Source organism: Camelus ferus, chromosome 2 (genome assembly GCF_009834535.1).
Source record: "Camelus ferus isolate YT-003-E chromosome 2, BCGSAC_Cfer_1.0, whole genome shotgun sequence".
Classification (NCBI taxonomy): domain Eukaryota; kingdom Metazoa; phylum Chordata; class Mammalia; order Artiodactyla; family Camelidae; genus Camelus; species Camelus ferus.
In genome coordinates this window covers 112672715-112694677 of record NC_045697.1, presented here as the reverse complement: position 1 = coordinate 112694677, position 21963 = coordinate 112672715, and the positions used below count along the sequence as shown (strand labels likewise).

Genomic DNA, 21963 nt, shown 5'->3' with positions numbered 1-21963 from the left:
TTATATAGCTTTGTTTAAGAATCACTTCATGATTTAGATAAGTTAATACAATACTATGTCCAGATTTTACACTGTTACTGTATAGCACAGGGAAATATATACAAGATCTTGTGGTAGCTCACAGCGATGGTGGGGGGGAATATGACAATGTTACAAATCAAGACGCTCTTGTCATTACTATACATTCTCTATGCTCCTGTGCACAACAAAAATCTCCTGCTGGGTTGTGGTCAACATGTAGGAAGACTGGTTGAAATAATATTGGAAATTGGCATCTTGCAAAACAGTGAATCCTCCCAAACCTGTCTTTGAATATTACAGAAGTGTAAAAACCTAAGAAATGTACATACTTGAATATTGGTCTTGTTTTAGGCATTTGGAACTCAACTTAGTGACTGAGTCAAAGGTCCAGTATATAACACATTGTTTAACAATTTTCTAGCTATGCAGGATTTCTATGTGTTTCAAATACAATAATATAAGAAAAAAAAGACTCAGAAAGAATTATTTTTCAATTATCTATATAGAATTTTTCTAAATTTCTGTGTTGTATTAAAAAATGTCTAGAGGTTCCACAGAATAGCCCAGAAATGAACCCACAAACTTTTGGTCAACTAATCTTCGACAAAGGAGGCAAGAACATACAATGGAATAAAGACAGTCTCTTCAGCAAATGGTGTTGGGAAAACTGGACAGCAGCATGTAAATCAATGAAGCTAGAACACTCCCTTACATCATACACAAAAATAAACTCAAAATGGATCAAAGACTTCAACAAAAGACAAGATACAATAAATCTCCTAGAAGAAAATATAGGCAAAACATTATCTCACATACATCTGAAAAATGTTCTCCTAGGGCAGTCTACCCAAGTAATAGAAATAAAAGCAAGAATAAACAAATGGGACCTAATGAAACTTACAAGCTTCTGCACAGCAAAGAAAACCATAAGCAAAACAAAATGACAATCTATGGAATGGGAGAAAATTTTTGCAAACAATGAAATCAACAAAGGCTTGATCTCCAGAATATATAAGCAGCTCATATGACATAATAAGAAAAAAACAAACAACCCAAACCAAAAATGGGGCAGAAGACCTAAACAAGCAATTCTCCAAGAAAGACATACAAATGATCAACAGGCACGTGAAAAAAATGCTCAATATCACTAATTATCAGAGAAATGCAAATCAAAACTACCATGAGGTGTCACCTCACACCAGTCAGAATGGCCATCATTCAAAAGTCCACAAATGACAAATGCTGGAGAGGATGTGGAGAAAGGGGAACCCTCCTACACTGCTGGTGGGAATGCAATTTGGTACAGCCAATGTGTAAAACAGTATGGAGATTCCTCAAAAGACTAAGAATAGACTTACCATATGACCCAGGAATCCCACTCCTGGCATATATCCAGAAGGAACCCTACTTCAAAAAAAAACCTGCACCCCAATGTTCATAGCAACACTATTTACAATAGCCAAGATATGGAAACAGCCTAAATGTCCATCAACAGATGACTGGATAAATAAGAAGTGGTATGTTTACACAATGGAATACTATACAGCCATAAGAAATGACAACATAACACCATTTGCAGCAACATGGATGTTCCTGGAGAATGTCATTCTAAGTGAAGTAAGCCAGAAAGAGAAAGTAAAATACTATATGAGATCGCTCATATGTGAAATCTAAATAAAAAAAAAAAAAAAGAAGAACATAAATACAAAAGAGAAACAGACTCATAGACATAGAATACAAACTTGTGGTTGCCAAGGGCAGGGGGTGGGAAGGGACAGATTGGGACTTCAAAATGTAGAATAGATAAACAAGATTACACTGTATAGCACAGGGAAATATACACAAGATCTTGTGGTAGCTCACAGTGAAAAAAAAATGTGACAATGAATGTATGTATGTTCACGTATAACTGAAAAATTGTGGTCTACACTGGAAATTGACACAACATTGTAAAATGACTATAACTCAATAAAAAAAATTAAAAAAAACTGTCTAGAGGTTCCAAATGACTATTGTCATTAGGATGTGGCACACTGTCCATTTGAAAAGCTTTAGCATTCAAACTAATCTCATTTTCTATTATTCCTGTCACTGTCCATATGTTTAATCTTACAAGATTTTGTTTCAAAAACTTATTTAAGATATGGACAAAAATAGAGCAGAGTTGCATTTCTGTCTAGTACCCAAGTTTTCTGTTTGCTTTGGCTCGGTTTGTTGGCATATTATGAATAGTGTTTTACACAATGCAGAAGGGAAATATTTTAAAAATTAATTAACTTCCATGACAAAGAATCTGAAGTGCACATTTCTTCCCTGATTGCTGTCACATTTACCCAACATTATAGTGAAGCAGAATGGGATGAATTAAAGGAAACTGTCAGTCTAGAAATGTTGCCTTTCTCATCCTAGTGCAGAGAAAGATTAAGATGCCTTGAAATTTTTTAAAAAAGTCAGTGAAACATAAATCAGGGTTTTCATATGTGAGAAACAAAGTAGCCCTTTCCCCTCATGTATTATGGTAAGATTCTCATCCCTAATCATGCGTAAAGAGTTTTTGTTGTTGTTGTTGTTGTTGTTGTTGTTGTTGTTGTTGTTGTTGTTGTTGTTGTTTTTAACATGGTATGGCACAATTTGGGGTGTTTAGTGAAAGCTCTAACTTGGGAAAAATTATTTAGGTAGAATATAATAACGAGATTGGTATTTAACCAGTGTTTTGCCTAAAACTATATAATCCAATATCAGAACTGTAATTAAGTTCCTTCTGGCCCGTGGTGCTGTGTGGGTCTCATTTGGAGAACTTTAAACACAAGTCTTTGCCCTCTAGAGGACTTCACAGGAAAAGGCATAGAAAAGTTAAAGGCAGAAGAGTGAACTGACATAAAAGACACACACAATTTAAATTTGATTAATTAGAGTAAAGTATATGTATGTGACCCTATGAAACCAGACACAGAAGATAATAGCATGGGGTGTGCATTTGACATCTCTATTTACATTATATGAAAACTTTCTGCTTACTCACTTATCATGGCATTCTGTGTACACTTCCTTTATTAATATCTGAGACCAGGAATTCCTAGATCATGAGTAATCCAAAATCAAATGCAGGGAAAGTTTGTTTTCGACAGTTTATTAAAATGACTAATTTCATGAACTGTAATGTCCAAAAGGATTGAAATGTGTTAGCCAAGGAGGCTGTTTGATACTGGAGTTCATTATTAATTAATTTAGTTGAGAAGCAGCTTAAAGTATTTGAAATGAAGATGTTTAAAAGAAAAAAAAAAAAGTAATACAATAAAACCAGCCATTATGTAGAGCTGGATGTTTTACTAGGCACAGTGGAATGGAATTCTAAATATGTTAGTCTAAGTGACATTTCATTTTAATTCAAAATTACCTTGGGGATCCTGCATACTTTTAGCCAATCCTTCTGGCATATGTAAAGTGAATGTTTTCTGCAGCTGTGTATCACCTTGAAGTAAAACTAAGTTGATTGCCTTCCCAATGAAGAGAACAAGACAACAGTTGATTAAAGTAGAATGCCAAAGAACACTTACTTTTTCATTTAAATCTACCCAAGTAGACTCCTGAAGAATGGGAACTCTGTACCCATAATAGAAGATGAAAGTAGACCCTTGGGAGGGTTGATTGGAAGATAAAAGCTCTCAACAAAGAATTATCTGATGTAAGAAATATTTGAAAATCACGCTTCCCTTTTCTACAGTAAATACTAGTGTGACAGGCAACTTCCTTGTTTTACATCAGAAGAGCTATCACAGTAGTGCTGTATCTTGAAGTGAAAGATAAACATGGTTGATTACAAGCTACCTGCATTCAAGAAGCGTTTATGCCAAAACAAATAATTCATCTATTACTTTCAAAATACGTTCAAGAAAAAAAAAAAGTGGAACTCACAGAAATGGAGTAGAAGGGTGGTTGCCAGAGGCTGGGGGCTCAGGGAAAGGTGGAGATGTTTGGTCAAAGGGTACAAATTTTTAGTTATAAGATGAATCAGTTATGAGGATCTAATGTCCAGCATAGTGACTACAATTTAAAAAATTGTATGATGTACTTGAAATTCGCCAAGAGAGTAAATCTTTAACCTCACCACACACATACACACAAAAGTAACCATTTGAAGGAATGGATGATTAGCTAACTTGATTGTGGGCAACATTTTACAAGGCATGCATGTATCAAATCATCACCTCACACACTTGAAATATATACAGTTTTGCCCACTGTACCTCAATAAAGCTGAAAAAACCCAAAATTGTTTAAAAATGATACTTCCAAGATAATCTGTACCAGAATACCAGAAATATGGCTATAAATTGTCATATGTTGTGATATTTCTCAGCATTTATTGTAAAACAAATAAAGTCAAACTGGGAAGACCCAATTCACTAGAAACTTCAAAAAATCAATTTCTTAAGGTTCTTCTCCAGCTCATGGACAATCTCGCTCCTTCCATCAGACTGAGGAAACTGAAGCCTAAGTAAGTTTCCCTTTAAGTACCAAGTTCACAACTCACATGGAGGTGGTGCGGGCTCGGGTGTGGGGAGAGGGGACCTTGTTTATAGGTTTAGGTGAAACTTGAACTTAGAAATTGCACTAGTCCTCAGTGATGTGTCAGTCCAGACTCTTGTGCCCCGGGACTTGGCCTCTGCTGCTGTCGCCTTGTTCCCTGACACCTGGTTATCTCAGCTCCTGTCAAGAGTCAGGGTGCCGTCAGGGCTGGGCTTTTTTGGCTTTCCATCCACCCGGTGGGAGCTGCTGCTTGCTGACAGCCCTGCCTGCTCCCTGATGGCAAATTCACAGGCACTGTGACTCCCCGGCCTCTGCCTTTCCTGGCCTGGTGACACCAAGTGTGTGGGAGCAATGCCCAGGGGGAAGCTAAGCTCAGGGAGAGAAAAAGTGGCACAAATCCCTTGCCCTTCCTCCTGCTCGTGGACTGTTCTGGGGCCCAGGGGTTCTACAGGTCCGCCCTGGACACCTCCTCTTTGTGCTAGCCGACTCACCACGTTTTCTTGTGAAGCTATGGGAAGAAAGACAACGCAGTATCTTTTTGTGTTTTTCTGCACCTGCACTGCTCTGCAGCTGGACCCCTAATAAAGCATTAGCTTCGTGGAAGCCTTGCCTCGGACTCCTTTTTCTAGACTACCTGGGCTAAGACAGTAATTGCAACCTAAATATTGACTTTGATTCTTATTTTTAAAGACTTGAAAAGAATTAAATTCAGTTTAACAAGCATTACCATCTACAGCACAGGACGTCAGAAGGCTATACACATGCGTAGGGTCTGGGCTGAGCTGGCGATCTGGGTCTCACAAAAGAGATGGACACGGGGCTTAGAGTAAGAGTTACTAATGGAGTGACATCTGAAATACTTAACAACCAGTGTGGCACGGGGACTACTGATTGCAGTAGATATAATCCTTTGGGTTGCTGGATTATCAGAGATGCTATGGCAGCCAGGTGGCAAGACTTCACTCAGAAGGCTGAGGTCTGCATCATTCACCACCTGCAGCAGAGAGGTGCTGGACCATTTTAATAGCTGGTCTGGGAGACCTGGCGTGTACCATCAGCTCTGCACACCAAATGCTGCAAGTCCCAGAGATGCATGAATAAAAAGATACCCACGTGGCTGAGATTTTATTGCATAGAAGCATTGGATTACTTAAATTCTTAGAAAACTTTTGTACTTTATATGCTCATCTTTGGGATAGTTGTCCGCCTTTAAAGAAAATTTTCTACCTGACCTTCCTGAAATGGACCCAAATGTAGAGGGGGAAAAAAAAAAAAAACCTCCCATACACCTTGCGACGTGCACTTCAACCACAGGGATGTGAGCTACTTTTATACACAATAATATTTATGAATTTCTTTGGAAATTTTGATATCATGTCTACATGCTATCTCAATAAGCCTCCTCTTTCTGTAATTTTAGTCAGTCCAGGATAATTCACAATGAGGAGAACTGAACTCAGTTTTACCTGCCTTACATTGACACATATGTTGAGTTTGATTTCAAATGCCTGCCTTTTTTTTTTTTAACATACCGCTGATACCCTTCTTGAAATGTTTTCCTTCAGTTCGTCTTCAGGTAAATGTGTTCAGGTAGCTTTGTGAGCTACACAAGTGATTCCCTGGGAAGTCCACAATTTTGAGTTTCTCAAAGGCACTGATGTGAAAAAGCAGCTCAGCAAGATTCCTCAATGAAATATACAAAATCTCAATAATCTGTCACAATTTCTTCCAAAATTACCTCAAATTGGTGATGATTAAAAATCCCAATAGGAAAGAAAATTCATTCCTTTAATTACATCGCCCAACACAACATGCAGTGAGAACCGCTCACAAACCTCACAGCGTGACCGTCCTGCTCTGTGACAGGATGGAAATTGGGCTTATGAACCCTTTCTTCTGATTTGAATAAAATGTTGCGATCTTTATTTGTCCCCTTTTATTGCATGTACTAGTGTGTGAAAACTGACCTCACTTTTTCCATGCTTTAAACCAAACTATCAAATCTTTCCCGAAGTGAACTGCTCAGTTAGGATTCTGTAAACTGCTAAGACTCGTGCAAACCATGCTACGGCGTCAGGGCAATTCCACTCATTCAGCTGGCTGCCTGGGGGCTATTTGCTGGACATGCTGAGAAATGATGACCTGATTCTGGCCAGGGGAACGAAGGAGAGGAATTTAACACACTTTTGAAGGCGGAGTAATAAATTAATATTTGAAGAAAGGAGATTTCAGACTGAGATAATGGCAGAGAATCAGAGACCACAGAACCATAAAGATGTGTGTGGATAAAGAAAGGGGAAATATTAGAACTGGAATTTCGAAAAGCCCTTATTAGATAAATTACTTATTAGATGTGATTACTGTTTATTAGCCCTTATTAGACACAGTCTCCTTGTTTTAAAGATGAAGAAATTCTCAGAGAAACTGTCTTGACAACTCTCAGAGAAACTGTGTCTTGACAACTGTGTCACACAGAAGACTTTCCTTAAAGGAGAACCATGTATCACAAAAGTGAGGATAAAAAGTACAGACGTTTTCTAAAAATTTAAGTAATCCAGTATTTCTAGACGTAAAAATTATATCTGGGTAGCAAAAATGGACAGTCCAACACTAGATCTTTCAATGTAGCCCTAACCTGTTTCCCCCAAACTGGACTCCACAGCCAGCTCCAAGTGTGTCCACGTCAGTGTCCTATAGGAATGGCCGAATTACTATGTCTCAGACAGAACTTCTCTTCTCTTCAGAATCGCTCTGTCACCTAAAACTGCCATTTTTGTGAAGACTTCCCATCCACGTTCTAACTAGAAATGTGGACGCCATCCGTGGTTACTGTCCCTCGTCATACTTCTAGTCAGCCACTAGAATAGAGAGATGGACTTCAGAATGCATCTCCGGTCCAGCTCCACATCCTGTCCACATCCTGCTCACCCTGGCTTGACTCCATCTCTTCAGTTCTCTTCTGCATCATTAGAACATCTCCCTAGCTGGCTTCCCTACTCTGCACGTGGCACGTGGAATCCCACCGCAGCCTCCAGCTCAGTGGCAGCTTGAAGTACTCTTATGAAAAAGGATTGGGATCAGAGTTAGGGTTTTAGATTTGGTACAGAAGTGATTGTATAGAAGTTAATATTAGACATCATGGAAATATAGGTTATTGCCCCCAAAAAATGATGGTGAAAAAGGAGAAGAGGTGAGGACAAAAATCCAGCTTTTCTACAGTCTACGGCTGTTTCATTTCTCCAGTCTTGCATGAGGATGTGGAATATTCTTTCATCAATTCACTAGTTAAGTCAGAAAATTAACTAGCTAGATTTTCCAAATAGTTACAAGAAGAAATATTGATAGTGCAGAAGGCTACGGAGAGCAAAATGCTAAGCTAATAGTGTTTGATGATTAATTAATCAGATACTTTAAAATAACTTTATGGATTCAATCACGGATTTAATTGTGTCAAACCATTCTTTAATTAGTACCAATTTTTTGAAGTTTTTGGGAGCCGAAAATAGTCCCAAATTATACTTTTAAAAGTCCACAGGTTTCTGAATAACTATTATCCATGCTTAACTCTCTGGAGGCTGTATTAAGAACTGTACTGTATAAATGATAATGACAGCCTTACATTATAAGCCCCTTTTATCTGCTATCACTTGTGATCTCAAGATCAGTCATTTTCTTCGCTACAGCAATGATCTTGATTAAATGTCTATGTGACAGAGGCATCAATGATTTAATCCCAATACGTTCACCATTTATCTTTTTCTTCCTACACGTTCAGGGTTTGGACCTCTTCTCTCTCTTCAACAATGTTTTTTTGTTTTGTTTCTTTTTGTTTTTAACCGTCACTGCACATCCGAATCAACAGGAGAATTAAAAAAAAAAAAAAAAAAAACCAACATCATTGCCTCAGTCCCATCCCACCCATTTTTATTAAATTAGTTTGTACCTGGATGTGGGAACCATTATTTTTTCCAATGAAAACACAGGGTTGAGAATCACTGATCTACAACTCTCTTCCATTTTCTGGAGAAGTTATCCATTATACTGTCAAATTTTACCTCACCCCAACCTCTCCTTTTCCTTAGCTGTAGATAAATATATCCAAATCCCCACTCAATCAACACCTCGACATGGCCAAAAAAGGAACTCGGAGCACTCCTCCTAAAGTCCATCTTCTTACCTGCAAAAGAACTAAAAAGTGCGGAGCTTTACTCAGAGCGCTTCCACCCCTGATGTCCCTGCGAATACTCTTGTCCTCTGAGAGCACAGTCTTCACAAAGCAGGCAGAGTGGACTGTTAAAAATGCAAATTGGATCATGCCTGTTTACAACCCTCCCAGCCTCTGGTTACACTTAGAAGGAAGCGCAGTGTCTTGCCGTGACCTTCGTGCACGTGTGCGCGAGCACGCGTTTACATCCATGCGTGCACACACGCCTGGGCGGAGTGGCGGCCGGGGGGCAGGGGTGCCCGCTGCTTTCAGATGTGGAGTCTCACAGGGGGTTTTTCAAGCTGTCTGATGATGTTCTTTCCTGTGTGTCTCACTTTTCTCTTTCAACCCCTTTGTCAGAGCAAAGAGCCCTCTGCCTCTTTGGCGTGCTCCCGTTTTCCTGGACCTCATCTGGCAAACATTTGTAGGGATTCTGCCAAATGCCCTGTAGTCGCGTTCGTTTTGGGCAGACACTTGCCAGGAACGAGTCTGCTTCTGCAGAACATGGGCTGCTTTACTCCAGTGAGCATGAAAGAGGCGAGGTAAATCGCGGCGGCGGTGAGCAGCCCAGGTGGGAGGTATCGGTATTAAAAATAAAAAGATATTTGCTCACCTAAGTGAATCTGTAGTTGTTCTGACTTTGTGCTCAGACAGTAAGTGGATGGAACCCGTGCCCCTCCGTGAATCAAGGAGTCACTTAAAGAGACACTGCTTTGGGGCTGCCTGGGTTTCAGGGCATTTCCCTGGCCTGTTGAAGGATTTCCAAATTTGGGATGTGGGAGGCCCTGAGCGCCTTTTTGAATTCAATCCCACCCCATGCCTTTGTTCTGGAGTTTAGGCAGGATGGGGTCGTGCCCTGGATCCAGCAGCACGGGTGCACGTGAGTCCATTCCTCTGCTGGGTGCTGAGAAAGATTGTAGGAGCTTCACCGTTCACGTAACTGAAGGACTCTCCCCGTAAGCCGTAAAATAAACTCCCCTCAGCGGTTTGTGGCTCATGTCGAATTTTAAAAATAAATAATTTATAGGTACCATTACCACGCACTGTGGGAAGTCAGTTTTTTGTACCAGCAATTGCAGGCTAATTCGGTAAACATCTTCCCGGTGCTACCAGGATGCCCCTTTCCCACCACGGGATGTCAGGACTGGACCTGCCAGGGATGCGAGAGGCTTCGTTTGAGTGGCACCATGTAACACGGACTTCCAACACTTCTGTCCCCTGAGAAATTACAACGAACAAAGCGCCACCTGGTTCCACGGTGGAACAAGATTAAGTGCTCAACTATTAATAGAAAGACATTTCAGATTTCCCAGGGAAGAGGTTTAGAAGGGGAACTCATTTTTCAGGTAACCTTAAAAGAGCTGTTATGATTTTGTATAACTTGAGCACATCGTAGCGCAGTCCTGGAGACAGTGGGCCACACATGACCCCTGTAGTTTCTCCATCGGGGGAGGGGTGCAGGGTCCTGGGGCTTGGACGGGGGCGACTGAGGCAATGAGATGGGGTCCTTGGCTACAGATGTGCTCAGGACGCCAACACAGTGGTCCAGTGGCACTAGTGTTCCCAAATATGCCAGCTACATTTATACAACATTCATATAAATGTGACTTTCATGGCAGCATTATTTATAATTACAGAAAAGTGGGAACAATCTAAACATCATTTGTGGGATATGATTAAATCAGTTTTACAATATAAACAGTGAAGTAGGCTGACACTCATGATGCATTGTTTAAAGGAAAAAAAGCAAGTTCCAGGCTACATAGAGTACCATCCCCTACATTTATAAAAGTGTGTGCACGCAATGTGCATGTGTGTGTGAGTACTTGTGTGTGCGTCACATACACACGCAAGTATCCAGAACAGTTTACACCAAACTTTAGTAACAGTTACTGGAAAAGGGGACCATGGAAGGAGTGGAGTGACTTTTGCTGAATCCTCTCTATATTGTTTGAATTTTACAAGGACCATCCATAATTTTGGTAATTCAAAACTAATCTCTAGACAAAGGAGTTGGAGGGGTATGTCTCTCTCTCTCTGTGTATAGTTTTTAAAATCAAAAGTCGAGGGTAAAAGTCAGTGGATATAGTCTGAGGGCCACTCGGAAATTTCACTTGTCCTATAGGTCCAACACATGGTGCTTGACAGCATGACTGTAAGGCATTCCCAACAGTCACCCACAGTGGATAAGGAAAAATTTGCAATCCTAAACAATGCAAAATCTCTTAAAATATACAGTACTATCTGTAAGTATTGTATGTGGGTAGTCTACTTACATCAGTCAATCAATCCTGTACTCATATAGTATATGTGTCTATAAATACACGTGTGAATTGAGTTATATATGAAACCCGATACTGACCAATCCATTAGCAACCAGGTGGACACAGAATTGAAAATACATCTATTTTTTATAAAATTATGTAATCAAATGTTGGGAACTTTACAGAAAATAAATTTAAATTTAAAATTTTCACCTTTCAAGTTTTTGCTTTCAGATTTTGATGCTTATTAAATATGATGTATAACTTACCTTTTAAGTTAGATAACTGAATATTCAGAAAAATAATTCTTAAAAGGAAAATAATTTAGATTTTATATTTATATTTACATTAACAGACATTGTTATTATATTTGAATTTTCCATATTTCAGATAGTGACATTTTACTCTTTTAATCATTTAGATGATTACTTTTACTGAAACCCACATTATATAAAATATATTGATTGTAACAACATAATTATTTTGCTGAAATCAAAACTTGAGAAAACAACTTTTTGTGAATATATATATGTAAATATATATGAATTAGGAAGACTTTACTGTACTATTCCACCAAACATTGCTGACCCACTAATGAGACACACATCGATGTGAGCAGAAATAATTAAATTAATGTGTCTATGAATTTTTGTCAATTTGCAGTTATGTTAAAAAATATAGCTTTATACTTCCTAAAAGCAATTTTTTGGCATAAAGTTATATTTTTTAATGTAGGAGAACAGGGCATATTTATCTAAAATGCATTAGCTTGACTTAAAACTGTTAAATATTCCATATGTATCCTGAGGTTCCAATGTGAACTCCTGCTCCAAGTATCCTGTTCACGCCCGTGTGAGTGAGCCTCTAGCATTCTGCACCGACAGACTCACTTGAGGAGGAGAGAAGTATGTTTAATGCAGAACGAATTAGAAATAAGTAGAGAGAAGGAAACGTTTAAGGAGTGCACCAGCATCACCAGGGCAACAGTGCAGCGCAGACAGGGGAGAGCTGGAAATCTGCACAGCCTCACACCCCCTGCGTCCTGAGACAGGGGGCAGGGGGCAGGGCACAGCCATTATAGGAATGACCAGCAATGAGCACCAAGATGGCAGAAGAGTCAACCCCTAGTAGAACTTGAGCTTCATTTCACACTCGTTGAAGTACATTAGTGTGGTGAATGGCACTCCCATAGGCACCATGACAGTTTCAAGGCTAACCGTAAAAAGTCAAGAGTGCACAGTGGCCCAATTCGTGGGGATCCCAGCTCCTTCCCCAAAGTAGTTAGAATAACCCTCCCACTTGTCAGCATAAGAAGTAACCGAGCCCATAAAAACTAACAACCCTGCACCTTGTGGTTGCTCTCTCTGGCCTTCTGAGACAGCCCACACTCTGTCTGTGGAGTGTGCACATCTCTGAATAAATCTACCTTCACTCAACTATGGCTCGCTCTTGAATTCTTTCCTGCGTGAAGCCAAGGACCCTTACTTGAGGGGGTGCGTTCTGGGGACTCACCGGAGACCTGGGACATGGCCATCCTCTCATGTCCCGTTTTCCTGTATCAATCCCATCACAGCCAAGTGCATATTTACACGCACAGAACAACGTTTCTGACCCACTCTGTGAGGTGTGAGGGATAAAACCATCAGACATACACCCATCTGGCGCCCACTCTGTGCCTCTGCTGGGCTCTGGGGGAGAGGGTGCATAGGACACGTTTCCTGCCTGCAGGGTGTCTCAACTACAAAATAACTGAGAGCCTAACAAGGGAAGGGGGTAGAGAGGTAGTAAGCCATAAAGAGGCAGTCTGGTTGGGATCAGGTTTAGGGGGTGCAGAGAAAAGATCAGGAGTATGGGAAATATAGGAACTACTGTGCAGGAATCAGTGGAAAGATTTAGAGCAGAAACACTGCTATCAACTCTACTTGGGCACACAACACCGATCGTAACAGTCAAAGCCACGTGGACGGGCACTGTTTATTAAATCTGACAGCAGCCTGCACTCCGCCTCCGGTCCATGAGGGAACGAGGTAGTCTAACGTTTCCTGTCTGTCATCCCCTCAAGGGACTGTCATGGAAATAAAATATCTTGATTATGAGTTTATCCCAGTGAAAACATCCATAAATAACATCGTAAGTTCTCTGTCACGTCATGAAGAAAACTACATCAATAGTGAATTGTGGGTACTGTCTGAGGTATGAGACCTAATCAACTGATTTATTTTTGTTCTCAATGGGACAAGAAACTTGCCTCTCTTTCTAATTTGCCGAAATACAGTAATTCCCAGGTCAGAGATGAAAGAGGAAATCTTCCATGTCTTGCTTTGAAACTGCTTTTCAAAGAGTCAACCATGACGGGAAGTCTTTGTTGCCAGAAATAAACATACAGTTGCATCTCTGGGACTTGGTGGTGATACTAAGCCAGTGAACGCACTTAACCTCTTTGTCACTAAGGCAAAGGTGACACGGGAATGCTAACCACACTACAGAGGGCGACGATACAGTCAGAACCTAGGCAGCCTGACAGCTCCCAGGTCCCAGGGAAGCTGCGACTCCAGAAGCTGTCTTGTCCAGACTCTCGACTTTGGGAGGAAACGCGCCCTTTCAGTCAGCTAAGCAGCTACATTATTGAAGGGATTATGAATGTATAAACAAAGCTTTCATCATCTATACAAGCTGTCTAAATTACTGTCTTTTAATTTTGAATTCTGCCTCTTGGGATGTAGCCCCATTGAAGACCACGTTAGCTCACTTTTTTAAATAGCTTTTCTTTTTCCATTGTCATATTAGATGTCCAATGTTGACAGCTCATTAAAATTTTAAAAAAATAATTTGATGAAAACATTGTTACATTCCAGATGAGGTGAAATATACACAATTGAGCCTCTGGGAGCCAACCGTGCAGGAAACAAGCCCGTTGCCCTTCCCCTCGTGCCGTCACTTGCTTCTGGTATCCTACATGCTTGGGAGTACCTCCCTTGGCTGTCACTGTCTCCTGCTTGGACAGCTCCCCACCACCACTGGGAATAGACAAATATGCCTAATGTTCGGAAAGTAACTTTAATGAAAGGAGACGCAGTCAACCACATATCACGCGTACAAACCAAGACGCCCAGAGATGCTGGCGTCTGATTAGAATTTGATTATACTGCATCCACTGGCGTCCACGCTGACAAGTAGAATGCAGCACCTTCCTACCTGATCTGTTGATTTCATGTAAGGAATTTGGTGCCTGGTGAAATCTGGTAGGTCAGATCGATTGCTTTCCTCCAAACAAGCCATTTTCTTACCGTGGCATTTTACCTAATGTGCATTTTTACACTTGTACTTGAACATCGATAGGTCCGACCTTAGAGGAATTCAGGTATTTAAAATATAACAAAGGTCAAAAATAAAACATATTCAAGATGCTTTGGAAAGATATCTAGCTGGAAATGGGTGATCGCCACATCACAGATAGTATGACCAAAAATAGGAATTGCAATTAAGCATCTCATTTTACATTTTAAAATATTAAGCCTTGTTTTTGAACTGAGATTGGAAAAGGAAAGGAGATGTTAACATCCCTTTTCTTCCATCTTCTGTCACTGAGTATCAACAGTGGTAATATGTTCTGTTCCACTTATAATTTCAAATAAATTCCATTTAATTCATTCATTATTGTTCCTTATTTAAAACACGGAGAACTACATACAGAGGTTTTGTTTTTTTTTTCATTTTAGATAAGAAGATATGAGGGCTCATAATCACCCAGTCATTAAGGCTTCTTAACCATATTCATTATTGTCTCCAGACTTGCTAAAAGGTTCCAGTAAACAATCCAACTCTTAATTAAGAAGTCTTAAGATTTGCTCTAAAAATGATCAGATATTGCACTATCTGATAACAGAGTACTCAGAACCAATACTGGAGATTTTAGAAGGATGCTATGGTTGTGATATTTTTTCCCTGAGGCTTAAAGATAGGGTTACGAGATAAACTACAAGATGCCTGGGTAAATTTAAATTTCAGATAAACAATGAATGTTTTTTCATACAAGCATACCCTAAATTTTTACTGGGACATACTTGTACTAAAAAAGTATTTTTTTAGTCCGATATTCAAATGTAACTGATGTCTTATGTTTGTATTTCCTAACTCTCACAACTCTATTTACAGAGCACTGCTGTAAATATCAAGCTTTCATCCCACCATCCTGGGCCCTTTGCCTGCCCCACTCTGCGTCTAATCCAGAGACATCTAATAAATCTATCACGAAGTAGTGAATTGATGTTCTTTGATCTTTCTTTGGTGGAGGAAGGTATAAACATGTCTTTGAATTGCATAGACCGTGATTATTAACCATTTCCTCTACCAATTACTACACTGGGATTAAAAAAAATGTTCCCCATTTATTCAATGAGGGAGGAAGCCCTGATTTATTAGGTTTTATAAATAGTGTCTAAAAGCTGGCTTCAGAATAAAGAGATTGATGTTTGATTGTCAGATGCGCCCAAGGCACTTAGCGGAGCGGTCGAGGGGACTGCAACTTTGTAGGATGCGCCAGCCTACGTGGTGTCCTGAGAGGCCCTCATCGTCCCCTGGAACCTGGGGACCAAATCTTTGCTTAAAAGATTTCTAGAAAGAAAGAACAAAGCAGTCTTGTATTAAGAAAATTCAATAATTATTAAAAAAAACTCTCTAGTGTCACCTGAATGTTGACTGTTTCCTTTTCTATCTTAAAATGTGCTTTACTATATGACCGTACTTGGGCATTCCTTCATTTTCCTTAGTATTCCAAGTACATTTTTAAATGGAGGGTCCAAGCCTCTCTTGCCTCTGAGAGGTCGTGGGTACAAATGTGACAAACTAGCACTGGGGCTGCATCCCCCCCTCCCCCTCGTCTTTCATATTTACTGACCACGACCCTGGTTCCAAGACCTCTCAGTACTTGAGAAGGTCATGGGTGAGGCTGGGGTCACCAGACCTTTGAAACATCACCATCACAGAGCTGACTGATTTCAAACTACCCTGACCACATTCATGAGATCTCATTTATCCTTGTTCTAAAACTGCCATCCTTAAACTTGCAAACTTACATAAACATAATTACATGCCAGGAGACAGCCCAAGCTAGCAATCAGACATGGTATACACTTTAGAAAATGGTTAATAATTGACAAAACTACTTTATCTAAAAACCAATAGGACTGAATGAATGCTAAAGCTGTTTTACTTCTAAAGATTTTTTTAAAATTTAATAAGAGAACTTCAAAAAAAATTAATGGCCGTCATTTGAAAACGAATGCCCCAATCTCCAGGAGTGAGAATTACTTTTCTCTGCAGTTGGCAATGCTTGAGGATAAATTTGGAAAAGTATTCCATTTAAATCAGAGGGGGTCCTGAAAGGAGAATAAGCAAATAAGGCGGTGTGTAGGGTTGAGGATGAAAAATACATACATGAACACACATAGCAGTAAATGAAACTGAGCCGTACTAAGCTTTCCCAGTCAATGACAGGCACCAGCCTCCTCACTCAGGCTGCTACATCACGCAAGGTTCCCAAGGTAGGAGCGTCCCTCGTGGTGGGGAATGGACAGCGGCTGCCTCACCCAGTCATTTAATTTCCGCATATTTCAATGTCCCTTAGTTTAGACATGACCTGTTAAGTGCATTTCAAGGTCATTTAATCTAGTTTAGTAAATCAATCTCCCTTGTTGAATAAGTGGTTTATAACTATCTTAAAAGACACCATAGATTGAAATTATTTAATCAGATCTTACATAGACTCACAAATACCAGTAAAAGTTTAAGACTATGATTTGAAGTAGGTACCAGTGATACGCCCTGTTATCTCTGTGCTTTGGAATTTGCCATATTAGCTAAATGACTGTATGACATTATCATCATAGATAACATTTAAAATATCATAATCAATATTTTTTTAAATGTATAATCTTTTCCAGCACTATCTCACTTTTTCAATTTCTATTTTTGTGTGTGTTTTATAGTCTACACAATGTGATGATTCACTATATAGCTTGTTACATATTGCTTATTAACAAATATAGCAAAATAAAATATATTGGGAAAGGTATAGTAATATTTTTAAATAATAAAGTGTCTCAATAAAAAAAAATTGAAGGCCTTTGGTTTTAACTATTATGAGGCAGTTTGTAAAGAAAATAGATGCTAGGAAGACATCACAAAAATAATCACCCAAATCCTGTAATTAAGTAAGGTCAATAGAATAAACAGAAGAGGATAGGGTTGGAGATTCTCCTGTTCATATGTAGAAAATATGTATAAAATGTAAACATAATTGAAGAAGGAAAGACCTTTTGTGATCCAGAAAACCTACTTAAGATTTCTCACTTCCAAAGTGAAAAGCAAGTTGCATTTTCCTTGATGTGGGTTCAGGATAGAAAGGGCTTCCGGCAGGAGAAAATCTGAAAGATCCTTTAAAAGAAAATTGCAATATAGTTGATTTACAATGTGTGTTAGTTTCTGGTGTACTGCATAGTGATTCAGTTATAAAGGTATATATATATATATATATATATATATATATATATATATATATATATATATATATATATCTTTTTCAGATTCTTTTCCATTATAGGTTATTACAAGATATTGAGCATAGTTTCCTGTGCTATCCAGTAAATCCCTGTTGTAAGTTCAAAGCCCAGAACAACATTGGGCTTTGGGCGCAAGGAACCTTTCTCCTATAAGATAAACAGGAATTTTGGAAAGATAAGATGAAGAAGTCAAGGATTACCTAAACTTTCGCTTTGAACCCTCTTCTCACCCTGCCCCAAATATTCATGCCTAAGGGACTTTTCCATTTCGACACCTTCAGATACTACACTTTCCAGTCCAGAACTCTCCCTTGAGTATTTCTACCTGAATTCATTCTTTCTTCCACATGTATTTACTGCAGAGCCTCCTGAAGCTCTGACTTTAGCAAGGGAACACACTCATCTTTGCACTTTGAGTATTCTTGTCTGGGTGACAGTCATTTCTCACTGTCAATTGATAAACTGCAGACTGGTTCCGTTTGTCTGATTCATTAGGTCAGCGTCCACTCCTGAGAAATGAATGAAGTATTGGTGTGCTTTCCAATTCACTGTCTGAGCTCTTAAGGCTGAGGATCCAACAGACAGCTGGAAATTCAAGGCACAATACTTGCGAAGTTTCCTTGGGAGGTAGCATGAGGCCCTCTTCTTGGAGAGCATTACAGCATTTCTCTAATATCCTTACCATTTCATGTGCAGCAAGCATTGTTTCATTTTGCTATTTAATTTCTGCACCACATGCCAGACACTGTGCTAGAAGCTGAGACACGAAGTTGTTCAGTATGGTCCCTATGAGATAGAAGCATGTATCTAAGCAAATTTACATTCACAGTAAATTATATCAACTATTACCTATGGTGAGATAAATGCTATTCAAGCTCTGGGCTGATGCTTGACCTGAGTTTCAGTAACATTCTGGAGTTAATGAGGAATCAGGAAATGACCTGTATGAGAAAATAGGAAATCTATATATTGGTGATTGCTCCCCTCCCTGGTTCCAGGAACAAGGCTCCTAAAACCCTTGTAATTTCCTAAGTGATAAGAAGGCTAGAGGCATCTTTTGTTCTAATGAGGTGACTTGGGGTAAGGGGGGCTCCTGGGTGAGAGCGGGTCACCAGAAAGACCAAGCCATGATTAGAAACTTAATTTTCACCTGCATCCCCCATCCTCCAGAAAGGGGAGAGGGGCTGGAATGGAGTTAATGATGTGAGGAAGCTTCCATAAAGATCCCCGTAGCGTAGGGTCCTAGGAGCTTCCAGGTGAGTGAACACATCCACACGTTGGGAGAGGATACACCCCTTCTCCTGGGGACAGAAGCTCCTGCACTCCAGACCCTCCCAGACCTCGTGTTGTGTATCTCTTCATCTGGGTCTTCATCTGTAGCCCTCATCACATCTTTTAATAAGCGAGCAAATTGTTTCCCTGAGTTCCTTGAGCCACTCTAGCAGATTATTTGAACCAGAAGAAGGGGTTGTAGCCAAGTCAGACAGAAGCAGCGGGTAACCCAGGATCCACAATGCTTGTGGTGGGCATTTCAAGTGGGATGGGAGCAGCCTTGTGGGACGCAGCTTTAACCTGTGGGGTCTGATGCCAGCTCCAGGTACAGAGTGTCAGAATTGAGTTAAATTGTAGGACACCCTGCTGAGACCCCAGAGAATTGCTTGCTGTGGGGGAAAACTCCCACACCCCTGGCATCCACAGTGTCCTGTGTGTGAGAGTAGTGTGACAGCAACACAAGAGGAGGACTGTAGGTTTTTGCAACAGAAAACGTTAGGGGAGGGAAAATAATGGAGAAAACAGAGACATCGTATGAAGTGCCATGTTCTGGGGACACACAGTGGTTTATCATAGTTTAGGATAATATCATGTAAATTACATTACAATAATAAGCAATGTTTATGACGTCTTGACCATGTGCCGGACACTGTTCTAAGTGCTTTATAAATATCAAGCCATTTAATCCTTTAATAATCCTAGGGGGCAGATGGTCTTTTCATCTCGACTTTAGGGATAAGGAACTGAGGTACAAGAAGATTAAATATCTTGCTCAGTCTTGGAATCAGGGCCTGATTCCAGGGCGTGGGAGTCCAGAGGCTTCCCCTTTAGCAAAGAGGCTACGTAATGTGGTAACTTCTTATGCGTTTCTACGAAATTATAAACATACTTAGAGCACAGACTGTCTCATCACCACGTAGTACAGCCAAACACACTCAACAAATATACGTTACGTGGTGGGAGAAAAGAGGCCAGATAACAGATAAAAGATCGACAAGAGGGATTCTGACTGAGTTTCTCAGACCTTAGTCCCGGGAATGCCTGTGTCTCACTGAGTAACATCTGCTCCCCGTCATGTGTGACAAGAATCACGTCCTGACGCCATTTCCTTTTTCTACTGTGTTTTATGGACCAGAAGTCCTACCTTCCTGAGCACATACCTTTATGACAAATCTGCCTGGTAAGTGATTATTGCCAAACCACCATCTACAGATGAAAAAGAAAACTCTTTTTCTGTGGAGGCGGGGGGGTGATAATTAGGTTTATTTATTTATTTACTATTTATTTCTTAATGAAGGTGCTGGGGATTGAACCCAGGACCTCGTGCATGCTAAGCAGGCACTCTACCACTGAGCTATATACTCCCCACTAAAAAAAAAAATTCTTAATAGTAAATACCATATACTATTTTTGTTACTTTTTAAATGTAGGAAGTTATGTTGAAATTTCTGATGTTTTCGTGTCAGAATTAGTAAGTAAAAAGAATTTTCTGTGCTTATATCACAAAATATTCTGGGTGGTTTGAAATTTTTAAATGGACTCTCCCTTCCCATCTTTATTCTTTATGCTGTTTATTTTTTGAGCGGCAATAAAAATGCCAGACTGCCTGAGATCAAACCCTGACCCTTGACCTCCATTAACTGTGTGACTTTGGGCAAATTATTTGATCCATCTGTGCCTCAGTTTCCTCATCTATAAAACCATGTGATAACAAATCTTCTTCATTGTGCTGTTGTAAGGATTTAATGAGCTAATATTATATCAGGCCCTCACAACTGTGTCTGGCAAACAGTAAACACTTTTTAAAAGTTAGTTACTACTATGTTCATTCTTAAAGTATAGCCAGATTTATTCCTTCATTCATTCAACAAGTATGTTTTAGGAATGTGCTCGATGCTGGGCGTGCTTCTGGCAATAAGAATGCAGCAGTGAATCAAAGAGAAAGTGTTCTGCCTTAGGAAGCCTACATTCTACTGCGGGGACACAGATACTAAGCAGATAAGTCAATATAAGTGTGTCAGCTGGGGTGGTGCAGATAAACCAGTGCCTGGAAAGCAGGAAAAAGGATAGGAAATGGAGGGGTTATTTAATCAGAACAGGGAGTAAGTATCGGAAGGAAATGAAGAAAGGAGGAGTTAGCTTCAAGAGGCAAATTATTTCTCCACAAAGTGTACGTCAGGTTTCACTCAGGAAAGCAGAAGCCATTCTTTGTATTCCAAGCAGGAAGTGTTTTCATATTAAAAACATGCACATGCTTTGGAAGGGCTGGGGAGGGAAGGTCAGGGCATCTGATGCCAAACATGGTGGCCATCAATACTGAATGGCTTTTTACAAGTTGAAGTTCTTAAGAGTTTAGACCATCTTGAATCTCAAGAACTCCAGAAGCTCTGCTGGTAGACTCCAACCCAGCAAATTCAGTAAAAGCAATGAAGTGGCTCTTCCAGTAATCTTGTAGAAAGCTTAAGATGGGTAAGCAGTGATGAGAGGTAGTCAGATTCTGGATTTATTTTTAGTGGTTTGGATGTGGTTTGAGGGAGGGGAGAGTGGTGAGAGGTGAATACAGGAAGACCTGAGGTTTTGGATCAGAGCAATTAGGAAAATGGGGTGGTCATTACATGAGATGGGAGCAGTGTTAATTGTTAGGTTTTGAGAAGGAGGGATTAGAAATTTATTTTAAGCATATTTAAATTAGCAATGTTTATTAGACTCTGTAAGGAGCACCAAGAAGAGAGACACCTGAGTACAGGCTTCAGGGGAGAGATTCTGGGATGCAGGCATAAATTTGGGCGTAATGAGCATGTGCTTGAGTTTTAGAGCCGAGAGATGGGCGAAATCTCCTGAGGAGTAAGTAAAAACAGAGAAGAGAAGAGGTTTAAAGATTCAGCCCCAGAGGACTACAAAGTTGGTAAATAAGGAGACTGTGCAGAGCCAGTAAAGAAGTCTGAAGAAAAACAGCAGCTAAGGAAGCCAGGAGGAGGTAAACCAGGAGAGTGTGGGGTGTTCTGAGAAGCAACGGCACTGTTACAAGGAGGAGGAATTAACCATGTAGATTAAATGCTGTGTCAGAAGACAACTGAGAGGTGGCCCTTAAATTAGGAGGGGGACAGTCACT

General features: G+C 40.0%; 1 protein-coding gene and 1 long non-coding RNA gene across 4 annotated transcripts in view; one reads left to right on the top strand and one right to left on the bottom strand.

The window, feature by feature from the left end:
• MARCHF1 (membrane associated ring-CH-type finger 1) overlaps positions 1 to 21963 on the bottom strand; it is a 779824-nt gene that overhangs the window by 313956 nt on the left and 443905 nt on the right. The gene's annotated exons all lie outside the window — the stretch shown is intronic.
• On the top strand, positions 159 to 20679 carry LOC116659042. The gene is made up of 3 exons (XR_004314318.1): positions 159 to 170; positions 1328 to 1332; positions 20617 to 20679. It is a non-coding gene; the product is annotated as an uncharacterized LOC116659042 (long non-coding RNA).